This window comes from Diorhabda carinulata, chromosome 10, assembly GCF_026250575.1.
Source record: "Diorhabda carinulata isolate Delta chromosome 10, icDioCari1.1, whole genome shotgun sequence".
Classification (NCBI taxonomy): domain Eukaryota; kingdom Metazoa; phylum Arthropoda; class Insecta; order Coleoptera; family Chrysomelidae; genus Diorhabda; species Diorhabda carinulata.
This window is the reverse complement of record NC_079469.1, coordinates 5,373,672-5,395,087: the sequence shown is the minus strand read 5'-3', so window position 1 is coordinate 5,395,087 and position 21,416 is coordinate 5,373,672. Positions and strand designations below refer to the sequence as shown.

General features: G+C 32.2%; 1 protein-coding gene across 2 annotated transcripts in view; it reads left to right on the top strand.

Annotated features, from left to right (window-relative positions):
* Positions 1–21,416, top strand: part of LOC130898706 (LIM/homeobox protein Lhx5) — a 118,704-nt gene that overhangs the window by 33,782 nt on the left and 63,506 nt on the right. The gene's annotated exons all lie outside the window — the stretch shown is intronic.

Sequence of the window (21,416 nt, the reverse complement as noted above, 5' to 3'; positions counted from 1 at the left end):
TTTACGTCGTTATCTAGTGACCGCTGTAAGTTTTGGCAAATTTAAGAGATGTCTTTTGTTAGGTTAGGATTCCCATCAGCTAGGATAAAAATTTAGAAAAAATTACGTTCTTCAGTGAAGAAAATTTCGTATATTACAAAAAATATTTTGTAATTTTTATGCAGACACCAAATTTGGAATCAACATTTGGGATTATGGGATTATATTTTTTGAAATTATTAGTTTTGAGGTTATGTATAAGAGAAACTTAATAATTGTTGATTGTAAAAAACACGTTTTAGTACAAATAAAATGATTTTTATAGTTGTTTATGACAGATAGTTGATAGAAGATTGAATGATGATATATATTAACTATTACAGATTTTGAATGTAAAGTTAGTAGACAGTAATTTGAATACGATTTTTTTCTTTATCAATTTTTCATAGGGGTTTCCACTTGATTTACATAAATTATAGTTAGTGCATTAAAGTGTTGATTTGTTTCTTGTAATAAATTGATATGATCATTTGCTGGTATATAAACTTGTGATTTATGTGTTACCTACAACAAAATAAAAACTTTATGAGTACTCAACTGAAGATGGTGTTGTAATTATCCATTATGCTGAATAATGAAAGCTTTTTGCCGATGCAATATAACTTTATATTTATTACCTACTATTTTTTTTTCGTTTGAAAAAAAAGTGGATATCCTACCCCGAAGAAAGGAATGCGTGCATCCAGCGCACAGATTTTATAAAAAGGTGCATAAAACGCACATTTGCAGGTATAAAGACGGTATCTTCAATCCCTGTATTTTCTATCAATTATTGTTCAATATTTTTATATAACATTAAACATTTTGGAAAATCTTAGATGGTTTTTCGTTTTGTCTTAATGATAATACAAAAGTTCGTATGTTTTCCCATCTCTAGGAGTCGCTTCGGCAGATCAAATTTTGTAGGTAGTCTGTGCTAGATCCACGAATTTTTTTCTAAATGTGCGCTACTCGCACCCCATCGAAGAAAGGGTATATTAAATTCAAAGTTCCAATATTCAAAATGAATCATAATAAACAAGAAGCTCTAGCTACGAGGGTTACTATATTTCGTTGTTTTTTCTAACCATAAGTTGTAAAGAACAATAGAAAAAGGTTTGGAGTGATCAAAAGCCCTGTACGTTAAAGATAACGCACCCCTAATATGAGATCTATTTACCAATGTAAGTTAGAACTTCTATTTTATTTTAATTTCAAGAAACTCTTCCCAACAAATTTCTACGAAAATATGTTCCAATTATATCGCTGATTGTTGCAATTTTTGAACGCTCATCATCAGTCAAACCATTTTTGATGTCTTGAAGGAGAAAAAAGTCTTGTGGGGCCAAGAAAATACTGGCAGATCGGTTTTCGTTTAACCTTTTGCTTCTCTGACAGCACCATCTTCACGCACACTTTCCTCATGGCCAAAGTTTTCTGTAATGATCTCAAAAACTTAGATTTGAGGAATGCTCAATCATTCTGATACTCATCCTCATTGATATTAACTGCTCTTGCTGGTAGAAGGCCGTCGAATTCCACTCTTTCCATATCTCCTCATAAATACCCGATCTAGCTATGGAAGCATCACCGTAGGTCTCCTAAATCATCTGGTGCGTTTCGACAGCTACTCTCTTCAACGACCTTATCCTCCAATTGTGCGCTCGCAGACTGCCTCTCGCCCTCACAATCGCTCAGGATAAATTTACTTTCATATTAGACCCTGTAAAATAATTTTCTAAATTCGTAATTTTGTACAAGTAATAATAAGTGTTCGTAATTGCCCTTTTGCCCTAAAATAATAATGCTGTCAATATTTTCACCATTATTATCTTCCGTTGCTTTATATCTACAAGCAACAATTCCAAGTGAAAGGTTTATCAGATATCCATCGATTTTTATAATTATATCCACTGTCGACAAACCAGATAGGTAATAGGCTGATAAGTCGATACGAAATCCAAATAATATATATTTAGAAAAGTGTATAGCGATTTGAGATGGGATTGTTACTTTATGGTAACTGACAGTTCTTTTCTAGAAAAGAAATGTTAAGGAGATGAATATAATCGATGAAAATCAAATTCATAAACTTTTTCTTAATATGAGACAGGATCTATTTGTTCTTTCTACAGAAAAGTTCGTCGTTAGTCAGACCAAAAATTTTATATTCTCTGGATAGATTGAAATGGAGCTTACAAGCAATAGATTTTGAATTTTTGGGGTTTTATGTGATAATTAAGTTATAAAACTCGGTCCAGGTGAAAATTTCTGCAATAAAATCAGTAACAACAACTTTTTTAATATCCAAATATCTGTTTGATAAATCGTAAAAAACCAGAAACTTTTAAAAAAACATTCTTAAAAATCAAGTGTCTTCCACTTTGCGTGTCGGATGTATTCTTACCACATCCTATTCCCTGTCCCTGTTTGGTATCCATTGATTTGGATTTTCAACGTTTTCTACTACTGTAGTATAAACGTATAAACTAAATATCAAGCGGACCTTTCAAAAAGATTATTTCATAAAAACGAGACCATGTTTCACCGATCAAAGATAGCTTACTTTTTGCAGGACCTCATCTTTAAAAAATAAGAAACTACTTGTACTTTTTGTGTCATTTTCATGATCGAACGTTGTGTACTCTCCATTTACCATAAATATTTTAATAAACGTCTATGTTTACAGACGTAAGTACAACATTATCGGTGATTTATAATTGTACGAAGAAGTCACGATATTAGATGTTGTCAGGTCCTGCATTTGAAGTTAGGTTTGCTCGTTTAGAGGTTAGCATCATTCTAATTTACCACGAAAATTACCCTTTCAATACTGTAAGGACATATTATCCCAAGGAATTTCAAATAATTTTAATGTTTACAAATGCATTTTAGTAACAGTACGTTTATAGGCTAGTAATCAAATCGAAATCTGTCAGCTTTGTTGCTGTTTGCTGTCCGCTTTTTCTTTTCTATGAAATTTTGTTACTAACTGTTCTAATTCTAATTTTATTTTACTTATTTAGTGTACAACAATAGCTTTTATTAGTTTCAAAATTGATAAACTTTCGTCAGACAAAGAACTCGAACATAGATTCTGAAGAAGAATAAGACCCATTTCAAGACAGCGATTTTAGTGATATAGATTAAAACTACATGCAACCATCTAGCGACGATGATTCTTTAAGTGAAGTTGAATAAAGTGTTCACTTCTCGAAAATGAAGAATTCAACGGTGAAAATAAAAAGGAAGACGAAGTTCCGAATAGTAAATTAAGGACTGGATTAGAAAAACAAACGAATCTATCGTGTACCATAACCAACAAATCTTCAAATTGTCCAGTCAAATAAGACTTTGAAGGTTACCAAAATTCCCATAGAGCTAAAAAATGGTATAAATGTTCAGAGTACTATTATAAATGGATTGTGAAAAGTCCCCATCAATCCCCCTTGATTTATTGATGGTGAAAGTTTGCATAAATAGGTTTTTCGCTTTTTTCAGCTAAACGATGAGTTTTACAGCAAAAATAGTTGAGACAAAAAATGTAGATCATCCGATTCTCTACAAAAAACGTATCAACATATTTTTTCATAAGTATTACCATTACCATATTACCACGAAAAAACATTTTATACTATTTTATACAAATATGTTCAGTATGTATGTAGACATTTTGGCCATAGAGTGACTCTAGTATTTAGTAGACTTTAGTATAAAAATACTAAAGCCGCAGTACAACGACGTCGAGCTACAACAAAATCTTCATCTTCTGATGTTATTTTTGATGAATTTATGACGGTTCCCACAAGCAAACAGAAATTTCTTGCAAATACCCACAACAAGTCTCGGTTTATTTTAATGTTAAATGAAAAATTTACTACTCAAAATATTCTTGTAAAACAAGCTGAAAATGATGCTGATGTTCTGATCATTGAAACAGCAATAGAACAATTCAACTCAACAAATATAACTATTGTTGTTGGTGAAGTATTACTTACTGCTCGAACTCCAACAGAAAAAAATATTTATTTCTTTAAACCGGGAAATGTATTCATCAAAAAGTTTCTGTGCTTTTCCAAAATGACAAAATCGAGAAACAAAATTTAATCAATTGTGCTGAAGTTTTTGAAGATAGTAACTCTGCTCCAGAAGTTATGATCACTAATGGAATTCGCTTTCTTCTTTCTATGTACGGAACTCCAAAAAAAGTTACCTGCTTGGATAAACTCCGATACTTATCTTTTGCAAAAGAACTTATAATAGAAAACAATCTTCTCCAAACCTCTGCTGCTGCTCAACAACAGCTATTCCGGGTATATTATCAAGTTCAAGTATGGTTTGGCAATAAAATGGATCCAGAAGACTAGGGTTGGAAGTTAGTTGACAATGCATTGGTTAAGTTACTCCCGCCTGCACTAGAAAAACTCCTTAACACCATCTTTTGCAATTGCAAGAAAGGTTGCAATGTTAAATGCGGCTGTAAAAAGTTTGGACTGTTTTGGTCTTTAGCAGGTACCAATTGTCAAGGGTAGTCGTGCTCCAATGTTGAATCAATACTAGATGAGAATAATTTCGAAAGAAAGAAAACGAAGACAGTATACTAGAAGTTCCATTGGATTATTATGAATCCGACGAATAATTTTTCCAAATTATTTTTTCATTTATATATTACATAATTTACACAGCTTTCAACTTTTTCAATACTCAATTTGAATTCAATACGATCACAATAGATCGTGGAATAGACCTACCAGGATGGTGTGGAAACGTGTACATATTAAGAATAAAATATTTTTTTCAATTATTTCAACCGCTATATCAAGGAGATGGCAATACTTATGAAAAAAAGTGTTGATACATTTTTTGTAGAGAATCGGATGATCTACAATTTTGGTCTGAACTATTTTTGCTGTAAAACTCACCGTTTAGCTGAAAAACCTTTTTTTGCAATCTTTCACCATCAATAATTTTTTTTTGTATAAGGTGGATTGATGAGGACTTTTCACAATTCATTTATAAGAGTATTCTGAACATTTATACCATTTTTTGGCTCTATGGGAATTTTTGTAACCTTACATCTATTTTAAGGACTAATTTGACTAGACTAAGAAACGAATGCAGTGTTCAAATGATTGGATTGCACCAAAACCAAACAACGATTGGATATTGTAGAAAGAACATCAAAAGACATTGAGTTCAGAAATAATGATCGCGCTTGGTAGTTCCCTGATGAGTTACCAACATATCACGTGTATTGATCAAACAGAAAATCTTCGGGTAATGATGAAATTAGAAGTCCCATATCTACGGATAGATGTCAGTCACTTATATCAAAACTGTACTTCAATACCCCTGACAAACCAAACGACGATATCAAGGAGTATTACATAAAAGAAGTATTATCCTGTGTAAAAAAACTTTTTTGTTTGTCAAAAGTGATAGTACGTATCAATCAATTGACTAGACGATGAGGAAGATCATCAACAAAACAATTGATTCCTCTAAAACCAATCAAACGAGGTATAAGACAAGATGTGATTCCAGAAAAGAAAATTCCACACAAGAAGGCACACTTGGTGAAAGTCTTGTGGAGAAATTAACCAGATCAATTCGAGATACGAACACAGTTTTATATCTTGACGGATTTTGTACCTCAATCCATCTTTTACATACACTACCTTATGGTGCAATAAACTAGAGGAGATGGTGGAATTATGGCATGTGAAGAAGATTTAATTTGCACTCGTTGGCGAGATTCTAGAGATTTCTTAGGTAGTAGTAAACAACTGTTACAGTTAGCAGTATCCGTACTGTGGAAAGAATAGAAATAGAAAGAAAATAAGTACTTGTCAATTCAATTATGTTTTGTACTGAATTTATGGAAGGCGTCGATCAGGCCGATCATATGATCACAGTAACAGAACAAAAAGCTCAGAACGTGTTGTCACAATGGTGCTATTGCATGACCATTTGGTAACAATCACTCAAAGGAACTCGTGTCGAAATGTCTATAAGATCGTGACTGGCGACGAATCATGGATCTATGCATATGAAACTAAATAACAGTCTACAATATGAGTGTTTCAAGATGAGCCAAATCCAACAAAAGTTGTTCGCGGAGGAAGCACTTCGAAAGAAATGGTCGCTTGTATTTTTAGAATAACTTGACATGTGGCTACCGTTCCATTAGAGCAACGCAAAACAGTCAATTCTGAATGGTGCACCAGGATTTGTTAACCAGGAATGTTCGACAAAATCGGGCAGTAACAGAACAAAAAGCTCCAAGGTTTTCTACGAGTTATTCATGACTGCAAAATATAATGCATGAATAAAAAGAAACAAGATGTTGAAAACTACCTTTTATAAACTTTATTATACCGGTAGCAGAAAATATGATAGCAATTCGCAAATCCCAACTAGGTAAGAAGAAAATAATGAAGAGAGGACGCCCCTCAAACCAAATTCATGGATAATGTCGTAGAACATCTTCGAGAAACTCAAGAAAACGATGTGTAAGATGTGCAGCTTTCAAAAAATAAAGGGGACAAAGATCACTGGCCAAATGTACGCAGTAAAGATCTGGAATGATTGTTTTGCTAAGGTATCATTCTTGATTACCTTGTATATTTGCAATAAAAAATAAATGTTTTTCTTGATGATGTTTTTCTTCTATATTCTTTTTATTTTACTATCAGAACAAACTGTTTGGACACATACTACACACAAACCAATACTATTGGGACATTATATCCCAATTATTAATTAAATATTTGTTTTTCTCGTCAAACTAAATTAACAATGAATATTTTGTGCTATAAATATAACAATTTTTTTTATAAATGTCGATTTATAAATAAAAAAAATACTTATAACTGATTGGTTTTAAAATTGCTGCCCATCTCTACATTCTTTGCCGTAATTTTTATTTAATCTCTGAAGCATATTATTAAACAACTTTATGATAACAATCGTATTTATTTGGTCTCAATTTTTGTTTTTAAAAGTAGAAAGGATTTGTTTTTTTTTTTATATATATATAAACGAACAAAGGTTGAGAAAGTATCAAAAGTAGCCTTCGATGACCTAAAATAGAAGAAAATGTGTAAACATAACCGTATATAATTATAGAGCAGTCTACGTGGATTAAAAAACCAACGTAATAATGTGCTTGATGAGAAGAAGTAGTAGTTTTTTTGTAATTCAATTCACATAGAAGCACGGGACTCAACTCAACAGATTATATCAATTAAATCATTATAGGCTCTGAAATTAGGATTATAGAAAACCTAAGGACTTCTCCAAATACGTTTTAAGGTAAAATTAACCAATCAACGAAGATATTGAAGCGCCAACTCGAGATTTTAATACCAGCCATAGAATTTTCTTCTGTTACAATTTGCCAACTCGTGATCGTGGTTGTCATGAAGATTAGACCACTTGTGACGGAAGATTATACAGCTCGGGATTTTAATTATGAAACGAACCTAACCTAACTTATCTTCATCGGTATAACACTTTGGTTTACATCCTTCTACTGAGCACCAACAAATAATTTAGTCACTTTTTTGTTATTTCTGATTTTTAAATTTAAAATCATTAGTTACAAGACATTCTTGTCCCCGCTGACTTAGCGTAACATCTACTATTTCACTGATACATCTTATAAAATGTATGAAAATCATATTAAAAAGCTGAAAGAACAAAAAACGATTATACAATTAGTAATCGCGTAATCAACAAAGCTGTAGAAGTGGGAGATCAGCTAAGCATGAAAATTAATGTAACAAAAACAAAAGAAATGCCTTAAGAAGACTTCCGAACCCAAAACTGAACATAAACATCAATGACACCGCAATAGAGAAAGTTGAGGAATTCAAATATCTTGGCAGCTGTAGACAAATGTAGACCCTGACGTTGATGTTAAATCAATTATAGAACAAGCTAGAACCGTATTCCTAAAGGTGGAAAAACCTATTATGTAACGTAACCTTGAGCTTAAACTGTTTTGTAAAGGCGTACATGCACTTAGTTCTCTTGTATGGAGCAGAAACAGGGACATTAAAAAAAGTAGATATCAGACTCGAGGCTTTTGAAATGTGGATCTTCCGTAGACTACTAAAAATATCATGGACTCAATATATAGGTACTGAGGAAAGAAAATAGATAATAAAGAATTATAAACATTTTATTTATTGAACAATATAATGTACTTAATGATATTTGCAATGTCAATATTACATTATTAATTATATGCAAAAAGTAATGTTGATTGTAACTCCAGGATAATTATTAATATTTCTTGGATCGGATGCAGATGGAATATGTATATCTCTACTAGATGTTGATGGAATCTCTGTAGATGTGTTTGTGATTTCTATACAATTTGTAAATGTGTTTTCGATAGAATTTGTTGATTGATTCTTATTTGTGCTGGAAGAAAGTTATGCAAAATCATCGAAGTGAAACTGTCAACTGTCAACATTTAGAGAAGTCAAAGATGTCTACTCCAAAGCGTTCCGAAAGTGTTTTGCTGTAAGGAACTGTCATTTTCACTACATGGAACACTCAAAACGCAACTTTCGGTATGTAAATGAATGCAGAACGAACAACTTTCAGACGGTGTCGTCTAAAAATTGGTTTTGTAACCAGCGCCTTAAAATAATTGAGCACAGACCGGAATTTTCAAAACAAGCGTTCTACATGAACATTTAAATATGACAAAAATTAGTACAAAGTTCCAAAATGAGAAAATGCCACAAAAAACACCAAAAAATGATAACTATAGTATTTTGAGACTGCAAGGGACTTTAAGGAATACAACCGACATATTACTCTGATGTATTTAGGCAGTTGCTTAAAAAAATTATCAAAAAAAGGTGATGCAAAATCAGCCGCTTCATGTATCTTTGGTATGTTTGACGTACTCTCATTTACACTGTAAAATTTTTTTGTAAAATTACCATTGTATTGCGAAACATAATATGATGGCTAAAATTACTAATCAATGTATTTTTAGAAGACGTCATCTAAAAGTTGTTCGTTCTGTATTCATTTACATACCGAAAGTTGCGTTTTGAGTGTTCCATGTACTGCAAAACACTTTCGGGACGCTCTGGAGTAAAAAACTTTAACTTCCTTAAATGTGACTCTGGCCACTTCAATGTTGACAGTTGACAGTTTCACTTCGATGATTTTACATAACCTTAAATTTTTAATTTTCTGAAATTATTTGTTTTATCCGAAGTTTTCTCTAAACGCCACCAAACTCACCGAAGAAAGCATTGCGGCCGTTCTTAATTCGTTGCCGGATAAATCTCATACAAGGTATAAAAAACAGTACGAGCTCTTTATGTCACCAGAAAAAATTATAAATAAAATGTTTATAGTTCTTTATTATTTATTTTCTTTCATCAATGTTATTGAAAAAGTTTTGGATCTTATGCGTCGTCTAAAAAAAACTAATTTTAAAACAAAAGAGACCTAAAATCAAAAACATTTAGAAGCATTAATATATCAAAAGGTCTAAGAAATAAGAAATTAAAGAAATTAAAAAAATATATTTAGTTTTTCAACCTTAGTTCAAGTTATTTGAGTTATAAACTGCATAGTAAATGTATTGAGTATCATTATGATGAATATTTGATTGCAATTACAAAATTATATAGTAAAGTTGCTAATCAAATTTTCTAGTACCGCTCACTAAATTTTATAAATTGTTTTTGTTTAGTGATTTAATAAATTGTTGTACGTTAAAACTTCCTACACATTTTTGGTAAGATTACCAAAGAAATTGTTAATAGTTAACAAACATTTCAGAAGTTATTTGGTCGATGCAGCTTTTGCGTTTTTTAACCAAATTATCGCTTTTATAACTTCTTCCTTCATTATCCTTCCATACTTTCACGAGATTTACGTTCAAGTTGTTATTAGATTATATTTCCCGAGTGAATATTGACAATTTGTACATTTTGAAAGAATGAGAATTGAAAATTTACAGCGGTTTAAGACCTAGTCTTGAATTAGAGATAATATGAAAAAAATTACGAGAAACAAGGAATTTAGCACATTTGTGGAATTTATGAAAGTAACATTATCAAAAATAAGATAAAAAATAATAAAAAACGTTCTGCTTCACTATAATCGGCGGCTCAAAAAATTTTATGGTTAATTTCTATAAGCAGTTCCGGTCTATATTTAACCAACCAGTGAATTTGCGGTTTACGAGGGGTCCAGCAATGGTAACACTTTTCCTTTTTTTTACAGGTCATACAGATACTATAGAATCAATTCGATCATAAATAAATTTCAGGGAAAAAATTTCTACGAAACTTCAGCTTATGCAATAACGAAATTAAATATACAGACCCTTTAGGCTCACCTCAAGATAAAGTAAAAGGGTTAAATTGCTATTATTTATACAAAATTTCTTTATAAACATGTTTATAGTGGCTTTTTGGTAAAAAATAAATTCTTTTTTAAAGTAACGCCAAAAAAACTGGGAATATAGATTAAATAAGTATGTAAAAAAAATAATATTTCTTTAGTTTTAGTATGGTTTACTTTATTTATCTGTGGATTATAATGTCTATAATAGATCTGTCATGGATGTCACAAATGTCACTGTCACAAGTGTCAATTTTGATTGATTAAAATAAGATAATAGAGGTCAAGAAATATTGCTTATTTAAGAAAGAGTTGAAGAAATAAACATGTCGTTTCTTTGTTTTTTAGTTAAGATTCAGTTAAGTAATATAAAACAGTTTATTAATATCACTTATGTAGCGTATTTGTCATAAAAATAAAAGCTTTGTTTCCTAGAGCAACACATATGTTTACTTCAATTAATTTGAAAATCATCTTATAAAACGACATTTAATGTTAACTTCCTCAACTCTTTCAAATAAGCAATTTTTCTGGACCTACATTAATTATCCTTTATTATCTTATTCTAATCAATTAAAATTGACACTTGTGACAGTGACATTTGTGACATCCATGACAGATCTATCATAGACATCATAACCCACATATAAACAAAGTAAACCATACTAAAACTAAAGAAATACCATTTCTTTACATGATTTTAAGCTGAAATTCAAGCTAAAATTTTATTCATACAGCTTAAAATAGTACCAACCACTTACATAAAGGTCTGGAAACCAAACGCATTTCTATATATCGGCTTGTTGTCCGTAGTCTTAGTGTTTGTAATAGCCATAGCGTGGCGCTGCTATCCAGAGAAGGTAGAGATGGACATGTTACATCTCGCTATCTGTAGGTAAGACCGGAGTAGTAAAATAATGTGCAAGATTATAAGGTTAAGTTCAAAGTTCTTCGCGGGCAGAGCATATCGAAATAAATGGTAAATGCCGCGTAATACACAACGAATTTTCCTACAGCGATACCAGACAAGACAAGATTCTCAAACGAGAATTTCTTTGGTGTCATTATTCTTGTTTTGTATATCTTCGAGCTATGTAAATTCATGATATAAATTTTGTGTTTATCTAAGTACGTCCCTGTTGAATCGTTTCACTCGATCGACGACTGACAGTACCTACTCTTAACCAACTCGATGATGCGGTACGTAAGTATTGGTACTACGTAGGTAGAGGTAACTTTTTTTTTTCTTTCAATATACGATGGCCACAATGTTACAAAACAACTTAGATAAAACAAAAAGGATATGAAGGAGTTAGGGAATACACGGCAATCTTTCGGCCTTTTTTTTGTTCGACCTTCATGCTGTGCAATTCCGACAGTCATCGTCGTCGTGAGCGAGCGCCGGTCTCTTTCGGTTGGTCAATTTAATCAGTGGTCCTCAAACGAATAACAAGATTACGTTTAATAATTATGTTAAAACACATTTTTAGAATAATTAAAACTATTCATATTGTCAAAGAAACGTCAAAAAACAAATTCAAAAGTGTAGAGGAGAGTGCCCAAAACCGGACCCCTGTTTTGTTTTTGAATTAAAAATAAAATAGAAAATAGTAACAAATTATGTTTTAAAATCATTTAATATTTACTTTGTAATGTTAAGCATCATTTAAATTTTACTTTGAAAGAATCTAATTCAAAATTAGTAACAAAAAATATTATTTTATTAAACTTGTCAAAATAACAATAAAAAAATTTTAAGATGGTATTAAATCAAAGAATACTCACTCTAGTTTCAAATATAATTATAATTTAACAATCACAATACAATATAATACAATAAGATGAAAATTTCAATCTCAGAAAATGATACAGAATGTATATTAAACAGAAACATAATTTAATTCCTATAATTCCTTTTTCGTCAAGAAAATCGTACAAGTGTTTTTATAGTTGATGCAAAAACTTCAGTTAAATGACTTTTGTCTTCTATATTATCGTCTGTAATGTATTATAGTTATTGTTAGGTGAAACTTTTCATATACGGGGATGTATTGAAAAATTCTTAGCCTACTATAGAACCAAACAAAATTTCAATGTCAGAATATTTTATTACTCAACATATTCTCCTCTTAATTGGATACATTTATTACAGAGAACTTGCAACGTCTCTAGACCTTTCAAAAAAATGTTCCTTCTTGCTCTGCACACCAGACCTCCACAGCTTTTATTACCTCCTCGTTGGAAGAAAATTTACAACCTTTTAAACTTTTTTTTTAGTCAATGAAAGAGATGATAGTCGGACAGAGCCAAATCTGGTGAATATGGGGGGTGTTCTAGTAATTCAAACCCTAAATCACGAATTTTTTGCAAGGCAACATGAGATTTGTGTGCAAGGGCGTTATCCTGCAAAAACAAAACACTTTTGGATAGTTTTCCACGTCTCTTCTCTTCAATTTTTTCCCCTAGAGTAGTCAGTAATGTCGAATAGTAATCTACAGTTATTGTTCCACCCTTATCCAAAAAATAAATCATGATTACTCCATGGCAATTCCAAAAAACTGAAGCAACAACTTTTCCAGCAGATTTTTGGACACGAAACTTCTTAGGTCTTGGAGAACCAGAGTGTCGCCATTTCATCGATTGTTGCTTTGTTTCTGAATCGTAGAAATGTACCCAAGTCTCATCCATAGTAATAATTTGGTTTAAGAAGTCTACATCGTTTTCAAATCGAGCACAAATCGAACGCGATGCTTCTACCCTTGCACGCTTTTGGTCAACATTCAAACATTTGGGGATCCATTTTGCAACAATTTTTGTCATGTCCAAATGGCTCAATACTCCAATTTTTCGATTTTCACAATTTCGGTGGACATTTTTTTTCTTTTAATTTATTGCGTAACTCTGGTTTACTTTTTTGACGTCAAACTTTACACTGACACTTCTAATGAGTTATTGTTCATTGCTATGGTAACGCAATATTTTGTTTATGCATGGAACTGGTCTAAGCTAACTAGATATCAATGCATCCTCGTAGTGTTAAATAATTTTCAATTTTTGGTGAATGTTTGTAGCGCATTCGCCATAAACCCGGACGCTTTACATTTTTCGTATTGAAAATCAGTAATGTGTTGGATTTTGTTGGTAACCTGTTTATTACAAGGATTTTCATTGATCTAATCTCTTCAAAGTAATATACCATTAGATAAGACATCGAATTGTATCAAGACGACCCCCCGACATTCAGTAGCGGCGCTAGACCACACTTAGTTTGCGACGCCTTTTATTTTCCAGTAAAAAAACACGTAAAGTAACATAAACCGATTTATGAAGAGTTTTTTATTGCTTTTTTCAGGATTGTGTCAGAGCTAAGGGCTGCTGCTATTTTAGCTGCTATACAGATAATTTGTCTATCATCGGAAACTGTACTATGAGCATTTACCTTATAAGTAAACATTTGAATGAGTTGTTCACGTCGTTGATAAAGTTTAGTGAATTGGCTTTTGAAAGCTGAAGTTCTTCATATAGTTCGCTATACTTATACTTCCGGAAGTATTATACCTAAATCGTTGCTTGAGAATGTTTTCTTTTCACAAAGATTCAAATTATAAATAAAACCGAATTGTTCAGAATAGCTTAAATCGACAATCGATGTAGACTATGTTAGTAGCTATCATTGTATTAATTGGTTCATCAACATATTCATAACCAAATGTTCGTTTTGTTCTGGCTATTTTTTTTTTTCTCAAATTGAGACTTTATTTCGCAAACAATCGAGATCTGTATCCATCTGTAAAATGAACGTAAAGCCGAGGTGTCAAACTCAATTTTGCAGAGGGCCATATATTGAATTTTGGATTCGTAGGCGGGCCAGATTGAAAATAAAACTAAATTGAACTGAATATTATTATATAAGTTATAATATACTGTTATTAAAAATCATATCAAAGTTATAAAAGATGGTTTTTGATGTCAGGTATCATATTCGTTGTAGTTATTTTAAGAATTGATTACAGATGTTCATTCGTAAGTCTTCTGCGATGTTTGTTCTTATTCATTTTCATGACGGAAAACATCTGCTTACATAAATAGGTGCTACCAAACATACAGAAAACGCTAAATGCTTTTTTAATTCCTTGTAATTATCCAAACTCTTGAAATATTGTGTATAAAATGTCCGATTAATGATCTATCAACTCCATTTGCAAATGAACTGGTGCCTGTGAAGCTTCAAAATTGAATGTGAATTCCATTTCATTCATTTTGTGAAAGTCTTTAAAACGATTGTTGAATTCCGTAATCAAATTTTGCAGAAGTTAACTGATTTTCCCAAAGCCTCAACTTTGTTTCAAAGGCTTGAATATATGAATACATTGTGACAATCGGATTTTTACCCTGTAACTTTATATTCAGATCAGTCAAGAGTTTATTCAAATCCACCAAAAGGGCACAATGAATCCACCAGTCATTGTCATAATCAATTGGTTTGCCTTTTTCTAACATATCTTAGTATGTGGTCGAAGTTTTCCAGTTTCCGTTTTTTCACTGTAAAGACGACGAGACTTTCCAGTCTTACTAATGTAGCCTCGGTTGTGATCTAAGGATTCATTATTTTTTTTTATACATATTACATTATAATTATATTTCGAATTGGTTTAGCGAGAAGCTTATTCTTCTGATTTAACCTCTAACATCTTCCATTCCACAAGTTGAAATTTGTCCCCCCAAAACGGTATTTGAGACAACGATTGAAGAAATTTTGATAAATAAAAGTTAATAAATCGTTTGCTTTTCTTTTTTCCCATATCAAAAACATTGATATCAATCAAACCAGTAATTCAATACAAATTTTATAATTGGTCATCTTAATATAGAAGAAAAAATTTTAGAATTGTATTTAATTCCAGCGTTAAGTTCCCATCGATGTAGGTGTGAATCTGTTTCACAAAACGCTAGGTTTTCGACTCATCATTAGCCCCAATCCCGATACGTCTTACCACCTAGAGCGTGGATAATATCATCGAAAACTATCAGCCCATTTTAATTAGATTTTTTTATTCGGAAAGTATATATGGGTAGGCGAACGGCCTACCTACAACAAACGAAACAATAAAGGAACCTGACAATAGGGCTTCGTGAGGCAAATTGAGTTCCTACTGATCGACTTAATGATTTAAATCGAAATGATTCAGATCAGTGGCACCAAATAGAACCAGTAAAATCTAGCAGCTGTCACGTTTGATTTGATTTTATTGTTACTAAAAATGGAAAATGAGAATGGGTGTTTCTTATACGCTGTTAAGGCTAAGACATATAATGTTGAACCTCACGTAAATCAAATTCAATTGAAAAAGGAAGAATATGAAAAATTTATCTCTGCTAATTACATCGTTGAATCCATGACTGGAGGAATTTTAGACGAATTTCTTTAGAAAAATCCATTTCATAGTCGTTTTCGAAACGACTTAGTTGCGCAAACAGTACCCCAATCCGATATTTGAACAATTTTAAGCGCATTTTCATTTGTTTTTGTCGTCAAAGTGATGTCCAATCCTAAATCGAATCAATATCACTTCTAAATCAGTCTTATCACTAAATTTCGTGAGCTTCTTCAATATACAATTCATCCATCATATCACACATCATTTTTCACTATTAAGTTCACTATTCGTGAACTTTTTAGCCTTCTTTATCTACATACATTTTAATTTTTAATCAAATATATTGTTTGAACTGAATTCATTAATAGTTATTCATGCAACAAATGAGTAAAATAATTTTTTTTTCACGAGTAGGACGTTTTGACTTCTCTTCCAATTATTTACCCAAAATATTTGTTTTCCTTTTTCGATTCTTCCTTTTTTGCTTTTCTCGTGGACACATCTCAAAACTGCTATATTTTTATGTGTTTAATTCTATAAAAATGATTGGGAGTATATTAAGGACAAAACTAAGCAAACATTAGTTATTATTAATTAGTAATTAATTTTTTTCATAAACATAGAAAAAATATTGTATGCAACTCCTGCAAAAAGTGTATGGCACTCGACGTGTTGTCAAATTCGATCTAACGGCCTCGTCAGACAAATTTAAGTCGCGTGCGATAAACACTTACTTTTTGCACTTGTTGCGTAAATAACTATAGTTGACATTACATCTAGAAATAGAAATTCTGTTTATAAGACTAAGACTATTTATTTAAAACTAACTTACTGCACTACATAAACTTATTTATATACCACAAATACAATTTCACAAAATGTTAGAACAAAAAGAAACAAAAGAAATAAGTAAATAGACTTTCCTAGAAATTATTAAGAAATACTGTAAATAAACCGTCCGCCTTAATAAAATGTTCTTAAAGGGAACTTGTTAAAACGTTAAAGACGCCGCGTGAAATCACCAAATTTTAAAATTCCATTGTAGCTGGACAGGACCGGCCTGTGAACCCATTTCACGAGCTTGTTCGTAACGATATAATTACTGGGGTTTAGCTATGTAGTTATAAAACATGTATTTACTACGAAAAACTAGTATCCCAAAAACTCTGGTAGCGCCCTTCCATTAAACATTCCCTAGTCTTCTTTCAGTTGTACTAAATTTTCCGGAAACCTGTCCAGATGAATATAAAGAAAGTAGAATTTTGTGATCACATTGCACCCCATATTTTTTATTACAGCAGATCTTCTATAAGTTATACATAATTTTTTATTTTCTATAAAATTCTACATCCCAACGAAAACTGTTCTAATTCAATTATCTAATTTCTAAATTGATTATCAGCTTTAACTTTTCCATAGTAAGCTCAGGAAATTTTTAGCAAATATGAGAAAAGCAGTTCCCGTCTTTATCTAGTGTTTTAACAAACTGTTTCATGATACCCAGTTTTAGTGTTGGAAGGATAATTTTGTCTCTCAAGGGTCAGTTTCATCTTACCCAATGCTCTTTAGCATTTAGTCTACTGCCCCAAATACCACTTTATTGATCGAGAAAACTTTTCACCATTATTAAATCGACGAAAAGTTTCGGCTTACTCTCATCATATTTTGTTTAAGTCTATCAAAATGCGACAATATACTATCTATCACCTCATTGTTGGAAAATCTGCCCACCGAGCCATTGTTTCAGGTTTGGAAACAGAAACTAGTCCGAGGGGGATAAATCTGGTGAATAGGGTGCATGAGGTAGTAATTCAAACTTTAATTCATTAATTTTGGCCATCGCAATAACAGATGTGTGAGCTGATGAATTGTCTTGATGAAACAACACTTTCTCCTTAGCCAAATGCGACCGTTTTTGCTTGATTTCTTCGCTCAAACCTTGCAATAAGTTAGCATAATACTAAATTTGATTTCTTTACAGGAGGCTCGACTTTGGTTTTACTGCTAAATTCTTATGATCTCTAGCTTACTTTTTTCCATTTTACTTTTGTATTGAGGCCAATAGAGCTTTCTTTTATTCGAATACTACAAATTTAAAATGTTCCACTTTTCTTATTGCTTCCAGTAACTAACCTGGCATAGTAGTGGAAAATAATTTATATTACTATAGTAACTCAAGAGGTCATTATGATACTCAAACCAGGAGAGCTTCTTCTTGAATTTTCATCTTTCAAACCGGTTTCTTCGCTGCCTGTCATCTCAAGCCGAAGCCAATAATAAAAGATGGAAAACTGATTTGGTTTTAGGGAAAAACAGCCGACCATAGATCAAGTTCACAAAATCACAGTATTGATAAATCCTTGGAAGAAAAAAAGGAGTGTTCCACGTCTTCTCAGATGTGGCACACGCCAAGTATGGCACCAAGACAATATTCCCAAATCCTAAAGTCTTACTTGTCGGCTAGATATTTCATAGTAAAGCAGGATCGTATTCGGAAAAAGCTTCTGAAATTCCAAGTTATCCATGTACAATAAACTGCTTCTATACAAGCAAATACTGAGACCTATTTGGAGTTATGGCTTACAACTCTGGGTTTGTGCCAGTAAAAGAAATTATTCATCTATTCCAGAATAAGATTCTATCATCGATGCACCTTGGTACTTCCGAAATAGTGACATCGATCGGGATCTTTAGATGTTAACCAAATCACAACCAAATTTACCAGTAGCCGTGAATATCGGCTGCTTCACTATGTAAATGTCGAGGCAATCCAGCTCCTGAACTACACAAAAATGACCAGAAGATTTCAAAGGATTAAACCCCCTCAGATCGAACGCTGGTTATAGTGTTAATAAAACATTAGGCTCTAAGGTCCACTAGTTAGTAAGACCCTAGTTTTAATTCTTCCAATCTTAGTAATTTAGTTTAGAATAGTATTGCTCATTATTAAGAATAAATACTGTAAATAAACCGTCCGCTATAATAAAATGTTCTTAAAGGGCACTTGTTAAAATGTTAAGGACACCGCGCGAATTCGCCGAATTTTAAAATTTTATTGTAGCTGGACAGGGTCGGCCTAAGAACCCTTCGAGAATTAAACCCCCTCAGATCGAACGCTGGTTATAGTGTTATCGAAATATTAGGCTCTAAGGTCCACTAGTTAGTAAGACCCTAGTTTTAAGTCTTCCGATCTTAGTAATTTAGTTTATAACGATATTGCTCATTGATCTGTTTCTGATCAGATTGTAGTATCACAAAACATTCTTCTTGGGGTGTTTATAAATAGAAAAAATATGATAACTCGAGTCAACCATGAATTAATTACTTACTTTGGAAAATTATTCAATTATAACTGTTTTTTCATATTGCTGTGAAATATTGATTTACCTCGTATATAAATAAATTCGAATAGCAAATTCTGCATGCATTCGACAGTCATCTGTTTTCTTAAGCCGGCAGCTTTAGATAAAACCCCCTAGTTTTGTTTGGAGTAGTCGAATTGAAACAGAGCTGATACTCCTTTTATGCGTACCTCCTCAAATAGGGTGCCTGTTTTTAGGGATGAATAAAGTAAGGGGTATAAAACCTGCTTTCGGAATTTTTCGGAAGTGTACTTGATAAAAGAATAAAATAACTCGAAGTTAATTGAATTATTATACATGGGACATCATTATTTGGTTAAGAATTATTAATTCTTTTTGCAATTGGTTTTTATACTAAGAAAAGGTATTTAAATCTGTGTTTGTTTGCTTCGACAACAGAAGGACAGTATGTTTTAAAATAAATATAAAAATTTTAACGCTTCAATAACTGAAGTTGAACGTCCAATTTGTAAACGTTAAGAATATCTCGTTATTTTCAAATATCACCTTGAAATACTGATTGTATCTAAAAGGAATTTTGATGAAAAAACTTTCCTCATTATTTCTCACAACTACTTATTTTGAAACACCCAAGTTTTTCTGTCTGTGAAAACATTTTCCGAGTTTAATTTATTGACATGGTTTTCTTAAGATTTGAAGAAAAATTTTGAGGTTATTTTCTTCACTTTTTTTGTTTGCGGCTACTCCTGCTTGTTTTCTGTTTTACCTCTTAGAAATTCTAAAATACAGCCTTCATCTTTCTGTGAAATCAACTTTTGTTATTACATCTTATTTTGCATCGTTTGAATACAAAAGAAATTCAATGGGCAATTCAGAAACTGAAGATAAAATTAAAAGAATGAAGAATACAGTAGTTTCAAATACTTTTGTATGACATAAACACAATATGGAATAGTGGAACAAAAGATAAATGATAGGATTGAAGCAACTGGATGATTATGCAACGCAAAAAGTATCTATATTCATATTTGGTCCAAAAACACAGAAAATTACCATATCCTAAGTTTCTGGCCACAAGAAGTTCGTTACCATCTCGCGATAGCCCGATGACGCCGCCAGCATATAAACCGCACCAAACAGTCACTCTTTGTGGATGCATCGACTTTTCAACAATCACTCGTAGGTTCTCATTTGCCCAAATGCTTGTTAACGAATCCACTGAGGTGAAAGTGTGCCTCGTCGCTTAAGATGATTCTCTTTGTAAAGTCACCATTCACTTCTGTCTGTTCAACCAACCATTCGGCTTATTGACGACGCTTGAAATGGTCAGCAGGCTTCAGCTCTTGAGACAATTGAACCTTGTAACCGGGTAAATTCAAATCTTTATTCAAAATTCGCATCAGTAATGTTCGTGAGAAGTTTAATCGACGGCGAGTCGAGGCTGACGACTCTTCTGCCACACTATCGCGAACAACAGCAATTTTTTCCGCAGAACGAACGGGGCGAGCATGCACAGGTGTTTTCACATTTCCTACAGACCCGGTTTGCTGAAATTTGCGCACAATTCTCCCGATTGTGAAGACATTTGGTCGATTATGCTCACCAAAAAAATCACGAAGTGCACGAAATGCATTTTGATTTGAACGCCCATTTTCGTAAAAGGCTTCAACAATCTTAACGAGCTGCTCAATTGTGTACCTGTCCATGGTTGAATTTGTCAAACACTGAAACAAAGAAATGTGAAATTAAGTTTGGCAAAAACTTGACGTTAAGGTGCGACTCACAATTAACATCGTGCATTGTAATTGGACCACCTTTTATGATAGAGTATCTGGTGAAAATTTAAAACCTGTTTTCGGAACTCCAACCAAATAGTGAATTAAAGAATCAACCAATTTCGGAAATTTTCAATATTATTATTTATATGCATTACTTTATGTATTCACCATATTATAAATAATTTTGTATGCCTGTGGTCAAGATTAGCAATATTTGAATTGGATAATAAAATTTATGTTGATTGTATTTGTCTTAAAGTTGCATCGTCTCGTATATCGGTTCCACCTTGCTATAATAATTCACGTAATCGTAAGTTATCCGAAGATAAAAAATCTACATACCATTTATGATAAACAAGTTTTTGTGTACGTTGTGAGACTTGCGCTTTTAGCAAATATATTTGACAAGTTCGAAAGAATAATTCTATAAGAAACCGTTTTCCAGCGCCACGAGGTTCTCTCCTGACAAATGGTCTCTACGTTTTTTTTTATATGTTATTCTTTATTGTTATGCCTTTCCAAAAATTTCTACCCAC